The sequence below is a fragment of the Pelobates fuscus genome, chromosome 5 (assembly GCF_036172605.1).
Source record: "Pelobates fuscus isolate aPelFus1 chromosome 5, aPelFus1.pri, whole genome shotgun sequence".
NCBI classification, from domain to species: domain Eukaryota; kingdom Metazoa; phylum Chordata; class Amphibia; order Anura; family Pelobatidae; genus Pelobates; species Pelobates fuscus.
Window position 1 is genome coordinate 6,872,076 of NC_086321.1, and position 16,192 is coordinate 6,888,267.

A 16,192-nucleotide genomic window follows, 5' to 3' on the forward strand; every position below is an offset into this window, starting at 1 on the left:
GTAATGGTATTCCCATGCAATATATTCGTATAAATCCCCTGGCTGTTCGGTTATATTAGCAGTCCAGACCTACAGCATAGTTAAAGGGCTAGAGTCAGCCTAATACAAATCCATATGCCCAAATATAGTGTTTAAAGTGCAATACAGTCCAGGGCCATAGTCGCAGGGGAGGAGGCAGGCAAGCGGGCCTCTCCAGGTTAAAGTGGCGAAGGGCACTTCGTCACAGTATCCTTTGGAGTAATCAAAATACTGACGTCTGAAATTCTTCTAAATTTATTTTTTATTTTTAATTGTCAATTTTTAAAACCTTTTTAATTAATAGGCTTTTTATTGGTTGTAAAGTAAAGCATCAAACGTTACTGATGGACACGCAAGTCCAAGTCAACAACCATTTGTGGGTCACGCAGGACAATTATAAGGAGAACTAATCTCTTATCAGGACTCGCAGGTTCATCACAGTCTATCAAATTATTTCTAATAAGATGTAACAGTAGGTAATACAACACTTTTAGAGACTCATGTTTTAAAAGAAAAGTAACACGGGAAATTAACTAGCACAGAAATCATGGGGGCACATCCCCTGTCCCCACCAGCCCGTCTGGTCTAGAGAGGAGCACTCCTCCCAGTCGTCATCCGGTCTCACTTTAAGGAGGTCCTAGATCAGATAAATTGACAATTTCTGACAAAATTTGAAAATGAGTAAATTGTAATTAAACAATTTTTTGGAAATGCACAAGTGTATCTTTATTTTTTGTGTTTTATTTTAGAAATAAAAGTCCTATCTGTCCTCTACCGCCTTCTTCTCTAGATCATGTCTATCTCCAGATCATGTCTATCTACAAAGACATTATTTCATCTTTTGGGTTTGAGTACCCACAAACTATCAGTGACAGTGTTCTCCACAAGGCAGGAAGCACTTGGCTGAAGCAGGTTTTATGCTGAATTTAGGGGAAATTTTGAAGATATACCACAAAAGGGAAGTAGTTTTTTTGGGTTGTTTTATTTGCCGAAGAACACTGATCACAGCCATTACATTGTGTTTAGTATACTCAACCTGGACTGTCACAGGATTGGAAACCACCATAATAACATGATAGGAGTCTCACAATCTCCAGAAGAAGACACATTTCTCAATAACGTAAACTATCAAAATCAATAGATACAGCTGAGGATTGTATGGGTGAAATATGTCTGTTTGCTTATTTAAAAAAAAAAAAAAGTTTAATGGACAAAATAAAATTCTTTGTCTTCCATATATTATTAATGGTTTGCTTGTTAGGAACTTTTGTCAATGTTTTTTGGATTCAAATAGAAGAATTGTCCCTTGCATATGGAGAAAAGGAATATTTTTAATTCACAATAGGCAGGTTTTTCCATCAAAAAAATGTGAATGGGAGGATACCCTTAATGGAAATTGTAATACTTTTTAAAACTCAAGTACTATGTTTCTATAATGTAATTATGTTCTGCAGGTGGAATCATCTTCAGAGGACCCAGCGTTAAGACAGCATGCTAATTCCGTCTTAAAGTATACTCTTGGATAGAGAAAATCCTATGTATTTAGAATCATTTAGACTCTAAACAGCTTATGGACCATTTCAGAGTGCTTTCTCAGTAGATGTTCACAGCCATCCAATTCAAAAGACAATTGTCATAATGTGGCTATAAGAGTAAGTTACGATGGTTACACTGATAATGTCTTTTCCAGCAGGTGGAATCATCTTCAGAGGACCCAGCGTTAAGACAGCATGCTAATTTCGTCCTAAAGTATACTCTTGGATAGAGAAAATCCTATGTATTTAGAATCATTTAGACTCTAAACAGCTTATGGACCATTTCAGAGTGCTTTCTAAGTAGATGTTCACAGCCATCCAATTCAAAAGACAATTGTCATAATGTGGCTATAAGAGTACGTTACGATGGTTACACTGATAATGTCTTTTCCAGCAAGACCTTCTTTTTGTGTTGAGGACGAAATAGCTGAACACAGGCTACCAAGAAGGCGCAGTGGCCAAGTGGTAAGGCGTTGGTCTCGTAAACCAAAGATCATGGGTTCAATCCCCATCTGTGCCTAAGTAAGTTGGAAAAGATTTGTCCTTTGTAATTAACACAACAGAATCCTTATTTATGCATACTTTATACAAAATAGAAGAGTTCTTCACAGGTCTATTAGCTGAAAGATTTCAGTCAAACAAACTAAAATGGGAACAGATTCTCCTATTCACGGGCTGGAAAACTTAAACTAATTGACATTATGACAAAAGTGTATAATAAAATCACATTACTTATACACAGAAATAAAGTCTTGTTTTTTTTTAATATTGCAGAAGAAACAAGGCAGTAAAAAGACATTTACATAGAACATTTGCACAATTCTCTGGAGGCCTGATCATTAAAATGGCTGTGCAAAAATATCTCAAAGGTCATATTTGAAAACGTGGTGAAGGAATGGTCCATCTGGAGGAGCAGACAAACGTTCTTTCATTAAAAAAACCAATGAAGAAGACACATTTCTCAATAACGTACACTATCAAAATCAATAGATACAGCTGAGGATTGTATGGGTGAAATATATCTTTCTTTGCTTATTTTTTAAAAAAAATTTAATGGACAAAATCAAAATCTTTGTCTCCCATATATTATTAATGGCTTTTTTGTTAGGGAAATTTGTCAAAAATTAGTTTTTAATTCACAATTCAAGGTTTTTCCATCACAAAATGAGTATGGGAGGATACCCTTAATAGAAATTGTAATACTTTAAACAGACATTTACATGGCATATTTGAACCGTTCTCTGGAGGCCTGATCATTAAAATGGCTGTGCAAAAATATCTCAAAGGTCATATTTGAAAACGTGGTGAAGGAATGGTCCATCTGGAGGAGCAGACAAAAGTTCTTTCATTAAAAACCCAATGAAGAAGACACATTTCTCGATAACGTACACTATCAAAATCAATAGATACAGCTGAGGATTGTATGGGTGAAATATATCTTTCTTTGCTTATTTTTAAAAAAAAAAAGTTTAATGGACAAAATAAAATTCTTTGTCTTCCATATATTATTAATGGTTTGCTTGTTAGAAACTTTTGTCAATGTTTTTTGGATTCAAATAGAAGAATTGTCCCTTGCATATGGAGAAAAGGAATATTTTTAATTCACAATAGGCAGGTTTTTCCATCAAAAAATGTGAATGGGAGGATACCCTTAATGGAAATTGTAATACTTTTTAAAACTCAAGTACTATGTTTCTATAATGTAATTATGTTCTGCAGGTGGAATCATCTTCAGAGGACCCAGCGTTAAGACAGCATGCTAATTTCGTCTTAAAGTATACTATTGGATAGAGAAAATCCTATGTATTTAGAATCATTTAGACTCTAAACAGCTTATGGACCATTTCAGAGTGCTTTCTCAGTAGATGTTCACAGCCATCCAATTCAAAAGACAATTGTCATAATGTGGCTATAAGAGTAAGTTACGATGGTTACACTGATAATGTCTTTTCCAGCAGGTGGAATCATCTTCAGAGGACCCAGCGTTAAGACAGCATGCTAATTTCGTCCTAAAGTATACTCTTGGATAGAGAAAATCCTATGTATTTAGAATCATTTAGACTCTAAACAGCTTATGGACCATTTCAGAGTGCTTTCTAAGTAGATGTTCACAGCCATCCAATTCAAAAGACAATTGTCATAATGTGGCTATAAGAGTACGTTACGATGGTTACACTGATAATGTCTTTTCCAGCAAGACCTTGTTTTTGTGTTGAGGACGAAATAGCTGAACACAGGCTACCAGGAAGGCGCAGTGGCCAAGTGGTAAGGCGTTGGTCTCGTAAACCAAAGATCATGGGTTCAATCCCCATCTGTGCCTAAGTAAGTTGGAAAAGATTTGTCCTTTGTAATTAACACAACTGAATCCTCATTTATGCATACTTTATACAAAATAGAAGAGTTCTTCACAGGTCTATTAGATGAAAGATTTCAGTCAAACAAAATAAAATGGGAACAGGTTCTCCTATTCACGGGCTGGAAAACTTAAACTAATTGACATTATGACAAAAGTGTATAAAAAATCACATTACTTATACACAGAAATAAAGTCTTGTTTTTTTTTTTTTAATATTGCAGAAGAAACAGGGCAGTAAAAAGACATTTACATAGAACATTTGCACAATTCTCTGGAGGCCTGATCATTAAAATGGCTGTGCAAAAATATCTCAAAGGTCATATTTGAAAACGTGGTGAAGGAATGGTCCATCTGGAGGAGCAGACAAACGTTCTTTCATTAAAAACCCAATGAAGAAGACACATTTCTCGATAACGTACACTATCAAAATCAATAGATACAGCTGAGGATTGTATGGGTGAAATATATCTTTCTTTGCTTATTTTTTAAAAAAAATGTAATGGACAAAATCAAAATCTTTGTCTCCCATATATTATTAATGGCTTTTTTGTTAGGGAAATTTGTCAAAAATTTGTTTTTAATTCACAATTCAAGGTTTTTCCATCACAAAATGAGTATGGGAGGATACCCTTAATGGAAATTGTAATACTTTAAACAGACATTTACATGGCATATTTGAACCGTTCTCTGGAGGCCTGATCATTAAAATGGCTGTGCAAAAATATCTCAAAGGTCATATTTGAAAACGTGGTGAAGGAATGGTCCATCTGGAGGAGCAGACAAAAGTTCTTTCATTAAAAACCCAATGAAGAAGACACATTTCTCGATAACGTACACTATCAAAATCAATAGATACAGCTGAGGATTGTATGGGTGAAATATATCTTTCTTTCCTTATTTTTTAAAAAAAAAAGTTTAATGGACAAAATAAAATTCTTTGTCTTCCATATATTATTAATGGTTTGCTTGTTAGGAACTTTTGTCAATGTTTTTTGGATTCAAATAGAAGAATTGTCCCTTGCATATGGAGAAAAGGAATATTTTTAATTCACAATAGGCAGGTTTTTCCATCAAAAAATGTGAATGGGAGGATACCCTTAATGGAAATTGTAATACTTTTTAAAACTCAAGTACTATGTTTCTATAATGTAATTATGTTCTGCAGGTGGAATCATCTTCAGAGGACCCAGCGTTAAGACAGCATGCTAATTTCGTCTTAAAGTATACTCTTGGATAGAGAAAATCCTATGTATTTAGAATCATTTAGACTCTAAACAGCTTATGGACCATTTCAGAGTGTTTTCTCAGTAGATGTTCACAGCCATCCAATTCAAAAGACAATTGTCATAATGTGGCTATAAGAGTAAGTTACGATGGTTACACTGATAATGTCTTTTCCAGCAGGTGGAATCATCTTCAGAGGACCCAGCGTTAAGACAGCATGCTAATTTCGTCCTAAAGTATACTCTTGGATAGAGAAAATCCTATGTATTTAGAATCATTTAGACTCTAAACAGCTTATGGACCATTTCAGAGTGCTTTCTAAGTAGATGTTCACAGCCATCCAATTCAAAAGACAATTGTCATAATGTGGCTATAAGAGTACGTTACGATGGTTACACTGATAATGTCTTTTCCAGCAAGACCTTGTTTTTGTGTTGAGGACAAAATAGCTAAACACAGGCTACCAAGAAGGCACAGTGGCCAAGTGGTAAGGCGTTGGTCTCGTAAACCAAAGATCATGGGTTCAATCCCCATCTGTGCCTAAGTTAGTTGGAAAAGTTTTGTCCTATGTAATTAACACAACAGAATCGTCATTTATGCATATTTTATACAAAATAGAAGAGTTCTTCACAGGTCTATTAGATGAAAGATTTCAGTCAAACAAAATAAAATGGGAACAGATTCTCCTATTCACGGGCTGGAAAACTTAAACTAATTGACATTATGACAAAAGTGTATAAAAAATCACATTACTTATACACAGAAATAAAGTCTTGTTTTTTTTTTTTAATATTGCAGAAGAAACAGGGCAGTAAAAAGACATTTACATAGAACATTTGCACAATTCTCTGGAGGCCTGATCATTAAAATGGCTGTGCAAAAATATCTCAAAGGTCATATTTGAAAACGTGGTGAAGGAATGGTCCATCTGGAGGAGCAGACAAACGTTCTTTCATTAAAAACCCAATGAAGAAGACACATTTCTCGATAACGTACACTATCAAAATCAATAGATACAGCTGAGGATTGTATGGGTGAAATATATCTTTGTTTGCTTATTTTTTTTAAAAAGTTTAATGGACAAAATCAAAATCTTTGTCTCCCATATATTATTAATGGCTTTATTGTTAGGGAAATTTGTCAAAAATTTGTTTTTAATTCACAATTCAAGGTTTTTCCATCACAAAATGAGTATGGGAGGATACCCTTAATGGAAATTGTAATACTTTAAACAGACATTTACATGGCATATTTGAACCGTTCTCTGGAGGCCTGATCATTAAAATGGCTGTGCAAAAATATCTCAAAGGTCATATTTGAAAACATGGTGAAGGAATGGTCCATCTGGAGGAGCAGACAAAGGTTCTTTCATTAAAAACCCAATGAAGAAGACACATTTCTCAATAACGTACACTATCAAAATCAATAGAGACAGCTGAGGATTGTATGGGTGAAATATGTCTTTGTTTGCTTATTTAAAAAAAAAAAAAGTTTAATGGACAAAATAAAATTCTTTGTCTTCCATATATGATTAATGGTTTGCTTGTTAGGAACTTTTGTCAATGTTTTTTGGATTCAAATAGAAGAATTGTCCCTTGCATACGGAGAAAAAGGAATATTTTTAATTCACAATAGGCAGGTTTTTCCATCAAAAAATGTGAATGGGAGGATACCCTTAATGGAAATTGTAATACTTTTTAAAACTCAAGTACTATGTTTCTATAATGTAATTATGTTCTGCAGGTGGAATCATCTTCAGAGGACCCAGCGTTAAGACAGCATGCTAATTTTGTCTTAAAGTATACTCTTGGATAAAGAAAATCCTATGTATTTAGAATCATTTAGACTCTAAACAGCTTATGGACCATTTCAGAGTGCTTTCTCAGTAGATGTTCACAGCCATCCAATTCAAAAGACAATTGTCATAATGTGGCTATAAGAGTAAGTTACGATGGTTACACTGATAATGTCTTTTCCAGCAGGTGGAATCATCTTCAGAGTACCCAGCGTTAAGACAGCATGCTAATTTCGTCCTAAAGTATACTCTTGGATAGAGAAAATCCTATGTATTTAGAATCATTTAGACTCTAAACAGCTTATGGACCATTTCAGAGTGCTTTCTAAGTAGATGTTCACAGCCATCCAATTCAAAAGACAATTGTCATAATGTGGCTATAAGAGTACGTTACGATGGTTACACTGATAATGTCTTTTCCAGCAAGACCTTGTTTTTGTGTTGAGGACAAAATAGCTGAACACAAGCTACCAAGAAGGCGCAGTGGCCAAGTGGTAAGGCGTTTGTCTCGCAAACCAAAGATCATGGGTTCAATCCCCATCTGTGCCTAAGTAAGTTGGAAAAGTTTTGTCCTTTGTAATTAACACAACAGAATCCTCATTTATGCATACTTTATACAAAATAGAAGAGTTCTTCACAGGTCTATTAGCTGAAAGATTTCAGTCAAACAAAATAAAATGGGAACAGATTCTCCTATTCACGGGCTGGAAAACTTAAACTACTTGACATTATGACAAAAGTGTATAAAAAATCACATTACTTATACACAGAAATAAAGTCTTGTTTTTTTTTAATATTGCAGAAGAAACAAGGCAGTAAAAAGACATTTACATAGAACATTTGCACAATTCTCTGGAGGCCTGATCATTAAAATGGCTGTGCAAAAATATCTCAAAGGTCATATTTGAAAACGTGGTGAAGGAATGGTCCATCTGGAGGAGCAGACAAACGTTCTTTCATTACAAACCCAATGAAGAAGACACATTTCTCGATAACGTACACTATCAAAATCAATAGATACAGCTGAGGATTGTATGGGTGAAATATATCTTTGTTTGCTTATTTTTTTTAAAAAGTTTAATGGACAAAATCAAAATCTTTGTCTCCCATATATTATTAATGGCTTTATTGTTAGGGAAATTTGTCAAAAATTTGTTTTTAATTCACAATTCAAGGTTTTTCCATCACAAAATGAGTATGGGAGGATACCCTTGTTTGCTTATTTAAAAAAAAAAAAGTTTAATGGACAAAATTAAATTCTTTGTCTTCCATATATGATTAATGGTTTGCTTGTTAGGAACTTTTGTCAATGTTTTTTGGATTCAAATAGAAGAATTGTCCCTTGCATATGGAGAAAAATGAATATTTTTAATTCACAATAGGCAGGTTTTTCCATCAAAAAATGTGAATGGGAGGATAACCTTAATGGAAATTGTAATACTTTTTAAAACTCAAGTACTATGTTTCTATAATGTAATTATGTTCTGCAGGTGGAATCATCTTCAGAGGACCCAGCGTTAAGACAGCATGCTAATTTCGTCTTAAAGTATACTCTTGGATAGAGAAAATCCTATGTATTTAGAATCATTTAGACTCTAAACAGCTTATGGACCATTTCAGAGTGCTTTCTCAGTAGATGTTCACAGCCATCCAATTCAAAAGACAATTGTCATAATGTGGCTATAAGAGTAAGTTACGATGGTTACACTGATAATGTCTTTTCCAGCAGGTGGAATCATCTTCAGAGTTCCCAGCGTTAAGACAGCATGCTAATTTCGTCCTAAAGTATACTCTTGGATAGAGAAAATCCTATGTATTTAGAATCATTTAGACTCTAAACAGCTTATGGACCATTTCAGAGTGCTTTCTCAGTAGATGTTCACAGCCATCCAATTCAAAAGACAATTGTCATAATGTGGCTATAAGAGTAAGTTACGATGGTTACACTGATAATGTCTTTTCCAGCAAGACCTTGTTTTTGTGTTGAGGACAAAATAGCTGAACACAGGCTACCAAGAAGGCGCAGTGGCCAAGTGGTAAGGCGTTGGTCTCGTAAACCAAAGATCATGGGTTCAATCCCCATCTGTGCCTAAGTAAGTTGGAAAAGTTTTGTCCTTTGTAATTAACACAACAGAATCCTCATTTATGCATACTTTATACAAAATAGAAGAGTTCTTCACAGGTCTATTAGCTGAAAGATTTCAGTCAAACAAAATAAAATGGGAACAGATTCTCCTATTCACGGGCTGGAAAACTTAAACTACTTGACATTATGACAAAAGTGTATAAAAAAATCACATTACTTATACACAGAAATAAAGTCTTGTTTTTTTTTAATATTGCAGAAGAAACAAGGCAGTAAAAAGACATTTACATAGAACATTTGCACAATTCTCTGGAGGCCTGATCATTAAAATGGCTGTGCAAAAATATCTCAAAGGTCATATTTGAAAACGTGGTGAAGGAATGGTCCATCTGGAGGAGCAGACAAACGTTCTTTCATTAAAAACCCAATGAAGAAGACACATTTCTCGATAACGTACACTATCAAAATCAATAGATACAGCTGAGGATTGTATGGGTGAAATATATCTTTGTTTGCTTATTTTTTTTTAAAAGTTTAATGGACAAAATCAAAATCTTTGTCTCCCATATATTATTAATGGCTTTATTGTTAGGGAAATTTGTCAAAAATTTGTTTTTAATTCACAATTCAAGGTTTTTCCATCACAAAATGAGTATGGGAGGATACCCTTAATGGAAATTGTAATACTTTAAACAGACATTTACATGGCATATTTGAACCGTTCTCTGGAGGCCTGATCATTAAAATGGCTGTGCAAAAATATCTCAAAGGTCATATTTGAAAACGTGGTGAAGGAATGGTCCATCTGGAGGAGCAGACAAAGGTTCTTTCATTAAAAACCCAATGAAGAAGACACATTTTTCAATAACGTACACTATCAAAATCAATAGAGACAGCTGAGGATTGTATGGGTGAAATATGTCTTTGTTTGCTTATTTAAAAAAAAAAAGTTTAATGGACAAAATTAAATTCTTTGTCTTCCATATATGATTAATGGTTTGCTTGTTAGGAACTTTTGTCAATGTTTTTTGGATTCAAATAGAAGAATTGTCCCTTGCATATGGAGAAAAAGGAATATTTTTAATTCACAATAGGCAGGTTTTTCCATCAAAAAATGTGAATGGGAGGATACCCTTAATGGAAATTGTAATACTTTTTAAAACTCAAGTACTATGTTTGTATAATGTAATTATGTTCCGCAGGTGGAATCATCTTCAGAGGACCCAGCGTTAAGACAGCATGCTAATTTCGTCTTAAAGTATACTCTTGGATAGAGAAAATCCTATGTATTTAGAATCATTTAGACTCTAAACAGCTTATGGACCATTTCAGAGTGCTTTCTCAGTAGATGTTCACAGCCATCCAATTCAAAAGACAATTGTCATAATGTGGCTATAAGAGTAAGTTACGATGGTTACACTGATAATGTCTTTTCCAGCAGGTGGAATCATCTTCAGAGTACCCAGCGTTAAGACAGCATGCTAATTTCGTCCTAAAGTATACTCTTGGATAGAGAAAATCCTATGTATTTAGAATCATTTAGACTCTAAACAGCTTATGGACCATTTCAGAGTGCTTTCTAAGTAGATGTTCACAGCCATCCAATTCAAAAGACAATTGTCATAATGTGGCTATAAGAGTACGTTACGATGGTTACACTGATAATGTCTTTTCCAGCAAGACCTTGTTTTTGTGTTGAGGACAAAATAGCTGAACACAGGCTACCAAGAAGGCGCAGTGGCCAAGTGGTAAGGCGTTGGTCTCGTAAACCAAAGATCATGGGTTTAATCCCCATCTGTGCCTAAGTAAGTTGGAAAAGATTTGTCCTTTGTAATTAACACAACAGAATCCTCATTTATGCATACTTTATACAAAATAGAAGAGTTCTTCACAGGTCTATTAGATGAAAGATTTCAGTCAAACAAAATAAAATGGGAACAGATTCTCCTATTCACGGGTTGGAAAACTTAAACTACTTGACATTATGACAAAAGTGTATAAAAAAATCACATTACTTATACACAGAAATAAAGTCTTGTTTTTTTTTAATATTGCAGAAGAAACAGGGCAGTAAAAAGACATTTACATAGAACATTTGCACAATTCTCTGGAGGCCTGATCATTAAAATGGCTGTGCAAAAATATCTCAAAGGTCATATTTGAAAACGTGGTGAAGGAATGGTCCATCTGGAGGAGCAGACAAAGGTTCTTTCATTAAAAACCCAATGAAGAAGACACATTTTTCAATAACGTACACTATCAAAATCAATAGAGACAGCTGAGGATTGTATGGGTGAAATATGTCTTTGTTTGCTTATTTAAAAAAAAAAAGTTTAATGGACAAAATTAAATTCTTTGTCTTCCATATATGATTAATGGTTTGCTTGTTAGGAACTTTTGTCAATGTTTTTTGGATTCAAATAGAAGAATTGTCCCTTGCATATGGAGAAAAAGGAATATTTTTAATTCACAATAGGCAGGTTTTTCCATCAAAAAATGTGAATGGGAGGATACCCTTAATGGAAATTGTAATACTTTTTAAAACTCAAGTACTATGTTTCTATAATGTAATTATGTTCTGCAGGTGGAATCATCGTCAGAGGACCCAACGTTAAGACAGCATGCTAATTTCGTCTTAAAGTATACTCTTGGATAGAGAAAATCCTATGTATTTAGAATCATTTAGACTCTAAACAGCTTATGGACCATTTCAGAGTGCTTTCTCAGTAGATGTTCACAGCCATCCAATTCAAAAGACAATTGTCATAATGTGGCTATAAGAGTAAGTTACGATGGTTACACTGATAATGTCTTTTCCAGCAAGACCTTGTTTTTGTGTTGAGGACAAAATAGCTGAACACAGGCTACCAAGAAGGCGCAGTGGCCAAGTGGTAAGGCGTTGGTCTCGTAAACCAAAGATCATGGGTTCAATCCCCATCTGTGCCTAAGTAAGTTGGAAAAGTTTTGTCCTTTGTAATTAACACAACAGAATCCTCATTTATGCATACTTTATACAAAATAGAAGAGTTCTTCACAGGTCTATTAGCTGAAAGATTTCAGTCAAACAAAATAAAATGGGAACAGATTCTCCTATTCACGGGCTGGAAAACTTAAACTACTTGACATTATGACAAAAGTGTATAAAAAAATCACATTACTTATACACAGAAATAAAGTCTTGTTTTTTTTTAATATTGCAGAAGAAACAAGGCAGTAAAAAGACATTTACATAGAACATTTGCACAATTCTCTGGAGGCCTGATCATTAAAATGGCTGTGCAAAAATATCTCAAAGGTCATATTTGAAAACGTGGTGAAGGAATGGTCCATCTGGAGGAGCAGACAAACGTTCTTTCATTAAAAACCCAATGAAGAAGACACATTTCTCGATAACGTACACTATCAAAATCAATAGATACAGCTGAGGATTGTATGGGTGAAATATATCTTTGTTTGCTTATTTTTTTTTAAAAGTTTAATGGACAAAATCAAAATCTTTGTCTCCCATATATTATTAATGGCTTTATTGTTAGGGAAATTTGTCAAAAATTTGTTTTTAATTCACAATTCAAGGTTTTTCCATCACAAAATGAGTATGGGAGGATACCCTTAATGGAAATTGTAATACTTTAAACAGACATTTACATGGCATATTTGAACCGTTCTCTGGAGTCCTGATAATTAAAATGGCTGTGCAAAAATATCTCAAAGGTCATATTTGAAAACGTGGTGAAGGAATGGTCCATCTGGAGGAGCAGACAAAGGTTCTTTCATTAAAAACCCAATGAAGAAGACACATTTTTCAATAACGTACACTATCAAAATCAATAGAGACAGCTGAGGATTGTATGGGTGAAATATGTCTTTGTTTGCTTATTTAAAAAAAAAAAGTTTAATGGACAAAATTAAATTCTTTGTCTTCCATATATGATTAATGGTTTGCTTGTTAGGAACTTTTGTCAATGTTTTTTGGATTCAAATAGAAGAATTGTCCCTTGCATATGGAGAAAAAGGAATATTTTTAATTCACAATAGGCAGGTTTTTCCATCAAAAAATGTGAATGGGAGGATACCCTTAATGGAAATTGTAATACTTTTTAAAACTCAAGTACTATGTTTGTATAATGTAATTATGTTCCGCAGGTGGAATCATCTTCAGAGGACCCAGCGTTAAGACAGCATGCTAATTTCGTCTTAAAGTATACTCTTGGATAGAGAAAATCCTATGTATTTAGAATCATTTAGACTCTAAACAGCTTATGGACCATTTCAGAGTGCTTTCTCAGTAGATGTTCACAGCCATCCAATTCAAAAGACAATTGTCATAATGTGGCTATAAGAGTAAGTTACGATGGTTACACTGATAATGTCTTTTCCAGCAGGTGGAATCATCTTCAGAGTACCCAGCGTTAAGACAGCATGCTAATTTCGTCCTAAAGTATACTCTTGGATAGAGAAAATCCTATGTATTTAGAATCATTTAGACTCTAAACAGCTTATGGACCATTTCAGAGTGCTTTCTAAGTAGATGTTCACAGCCATCCAATTCAAAAGACAATTGTCATAATGTGGCTATAAGAGTACGTTACGATGGTTACACTGATAATGTCTTTTCCAGCAAGACCTTGTTTTTGTGTTGAGGACAAAATAGCTGAACACAGGCTACCAAGAAGGCGCAGTGGCCAAGTGGTAAGGCGTTGGTCTCGTAAACCAAAGATCATGGGTTCAATCCCCATCTGTGCTTAAGTAAGTTGGAAAAGATTTGTCCTTTGTAATTAACACAACAGAATCCTCATTTATGCATACTTTATACAAAATAGAAGAGTTCTTCACAGGTCTATTAGATGAAAGATTTCAGTCAAACAAAATAAAATGGGAACAGATTCTCCTATTCACGGGCTGGAAAACTTAAACTACTTGACATTATGACAAAAGTGTATAAAAAAATCACATTACTTATACACAGAAATAAAGTCTTGTTTTTTTTTAATATTGCAGAAGAAACAGGGCAGTAAAAAGACATTTACATAGAACATTTGCACAATTCTCTGGAGGCCTGATCATTAAAATGGCTGTGCAAAAATATCTCAAAGGTCATATTTGAAAACGTGGTGAAGGAATGGTCCATCTGGAGGAGCAGACAAAGGTTCTTTCATTAAAAACCCAATGAAGAAGACACATTTTTCAATAACGTACACTATCAAAATCAATAGAGACAGCTGAGGATTGTATGGGTGAAATATGTCTTTGTTTGCTTATTTAAAAAAAAAAAGTTTAATGGACAAAATTAAATTCTTTGTCTTCCATATATGATTAATGGCTTGCTTGTTAGGAACTTTTGTCAATGTTTTTTGGATTCAAATAGAAGAATTGTCCCTTGCATATGGAGAAAAAGGAATATTTTTAATTCACAATAGGCAGGTTTTTCCATCAAAAAATGTGAATGGGAGGATACCCTTAATGGAAATTGTAATACTTTTTAAAACTCAAGTACTATGTTTCTATAATGTAATTATGTTCTGCAGGTGGAATCATCTTCAGAGGACCCAGCGTTAAGACAGCATGCTAATTTCGTCTTAAAGTATACTCTTGGATAGAGAAAATCCTATGTATTTAAAATCATTTAGACTCTAAACAGCTTATGGACCATTTCAGAGTGCTTTCTCAGTAGATGTTCACAGCCATCCAATTCAAAAGACAATTGTCATAATGTGGCTATAAGAGTAAGTTACGATGGTTACACTGATAATGTCTTTTCCAGCAGGTGGAATCATCTTCAGAGGACCCAGCGTTAAGACAGCATGCTAATTTCGTCCTAAAGTATACTCTTGGATAGAGAAAATCCTATGTATTTAGAATCATTTAGACTCTAAACAGCTTATGGACCATTTCAGAGTGCTTTCTCAGTAGATGTTCACAGCCATCCAATTCAAAAGACAATTGTCATAATGTGGCTATAAGAGTAAGTTACGATGGTTACACTGATAATGTCTTTTCCAGCAGGTGGAATCATCTTCAGAGGACCCAGCGTTAAGACAGCATGCTAATTTCGTCCTAAAGTATACTCCTGGATAGAGAAAATCCTATGTATTTAGAATCATTTAGACTCTAAACAGCTTATGGACCATTTCAGAGTGCTTTCTAAGTAGATGTTCACAGCCATCCAATTCAAAAGACAATTGTCATAATGTGGCTATAAGAGTACGTTACGATGGTTACACTGATAATGTCTATTCCAGCAAGACCTTGTTTTTGTGTTGAGGACAAAATAGCTGAACACAGGCTACCAAGAAGGCGCAGTGGCCAAGTGGTAAGGCGTTGGTCTCGTAAACCAAAGATCATGGGTTCAATCCCCATCTGTGCCTAAGTAAGTTGGAAAAGTTTTGTCCTTTGTAATTAACACAACAGAATCCTCATTTATGCATACTTTATACAAAATAGAAGAGTTCTTCACAGGTCTAAGAAACAAGGCAGTAAAAAGACATTTACATAGAACATTTGCACAATTCTCTGGAGGCCTGATCATTAAAATGGCTGTGCAAAAATATCTCAAAGGTCATATTTGAAAACGTGGTGAAGGAATGGTCCATCTGGAGGAGCAGACAAAGGTTCTTTCATTAAAAACCCAATGAAGAAGACACATTTTTCAATAACGTACACTATCAAAATCAATAGAGACAGCTGAGGATTGTATGGGTGAAATATGTCTTTGTTTGCTTATTTAAAAAAAAAAAAGTTTAATGGACAAAATTAAATTCTTTGTCTTCCATATATGATTAATGGTTTGCTTGTTAGGAACTTTTGTCAATGTTTTTTGGATTCAAATAGAAGAATTGTCCCTTGCATATGGAGAAAAAGGAATATTTTTAATTCACAATAGGCAGGTTTTTCCATCAAAAAATGTGAATGGGAGGATACCCTTAATGGAAATTGTAATACTTTTTAAAACTCAAGTACTATGTTTCTATAATGTAATTATGTTCTGCAGGTGGAATCATCTTCAGAGGACCCAGCGTTAAGACAGCATGCTAATTTCGTCTTAAAGTATACTCTTGGATAGAGAAAATCCTATGTATTTAGAATCATTTAGACTCTAAACAGCTTATGGACCATTTCAGAGTGCTTTCTCAGTAGATGTTCACAGCCATCCAATTAAAAAGACAATTGTCATAATGTGG

General features: G+C 34.3%; 1 protein-coding gene and 9 non-coding genes across 10 annotated transcripts in view; all 10 read left to right on the plus strand.

Moving 5' to 3' along the window:
• Nucleotides 1-16,192, plus strand: part of LOC134610562 (von Willebrand factor A domain-containing protein 5A-like) — a 180,589-nt gene that overhangs the window by 51,025 nt on the left and 113,372 nt on the right. The gene's annotated exons all lie outside the window — the stretch shown is intronic.
• On the plus strand, nt 2,002-2,073 carry TRNAT-CGU (transfer RNA threonine (anticodon CGU)). The gene has a single exon. It is a non-coding gene; the product is annotated as a tRNA-Thr (tRNA).
• On the plus strand, nt 3,802-3,873 carry TRNAT-CGU (transfer RNA threonine (anticodon CGU)). Its single transcript has one exon. It is a non-coding gene; the product is annotated as a tRNA-Thr (tRNA).
• TRNAT-CGU (transfer RNA threonine (anticodon CGU)) lies at nt 5,604-5,675 on the plus strand. Its single transcript has one exon. It is a non-coding gene; the product is annotated as a tRNA-Thr (tRNA).
• On the plus strand, nt 7,406-7,477 carry TRNAA-CGC (transfer RNA alanine (anticodon CGC)). The gene has a single exon. It is a non-coding gene; the product is annotated as a tRNA-Ala (tRNA).
• TRNAT-CGU (transfer RNA threonine (anticodon CGU)) lies at nt 8,948-9,019 on the plus strand. The gene has a single exon. It is a non-coding gene; the product is annotated as a tRNA-Thr (tRNA).
• TRNAT-CGU (transfer RNA threonine (anticodon CGU)) lies at nt 10,746-10,817 on the plus strand. The gene has a single exon. It is a non-coding gene; the product is annotated as a tRNA-Thr (tRNA).
• On the plus strand, nt 11,889-11,960 carry TRNAT-CGU (transfer RNA threonine (anticodon CGU)). Its single transcript has one exon. It is a non-coding gene; the product is annotated as a tRNA-Thr (tRNA).
• TRNAT-CGU (transfer RNA threonine (anticodon CGU)) lies at nt 13,687-13,758 on the plus strand. The gene has a single exon. It is a non-coding gene; the product is annotated as a tRNA-Thr (tRNA).
• Nucleotides 15,308-15,379, plus strand: TRNAT-CGU (transfer RNA threonine (anticodon CGU)). Its single transcript has one exon. It is a non-coding gene; the product is annotated as a tRNA-Thr (tRNA).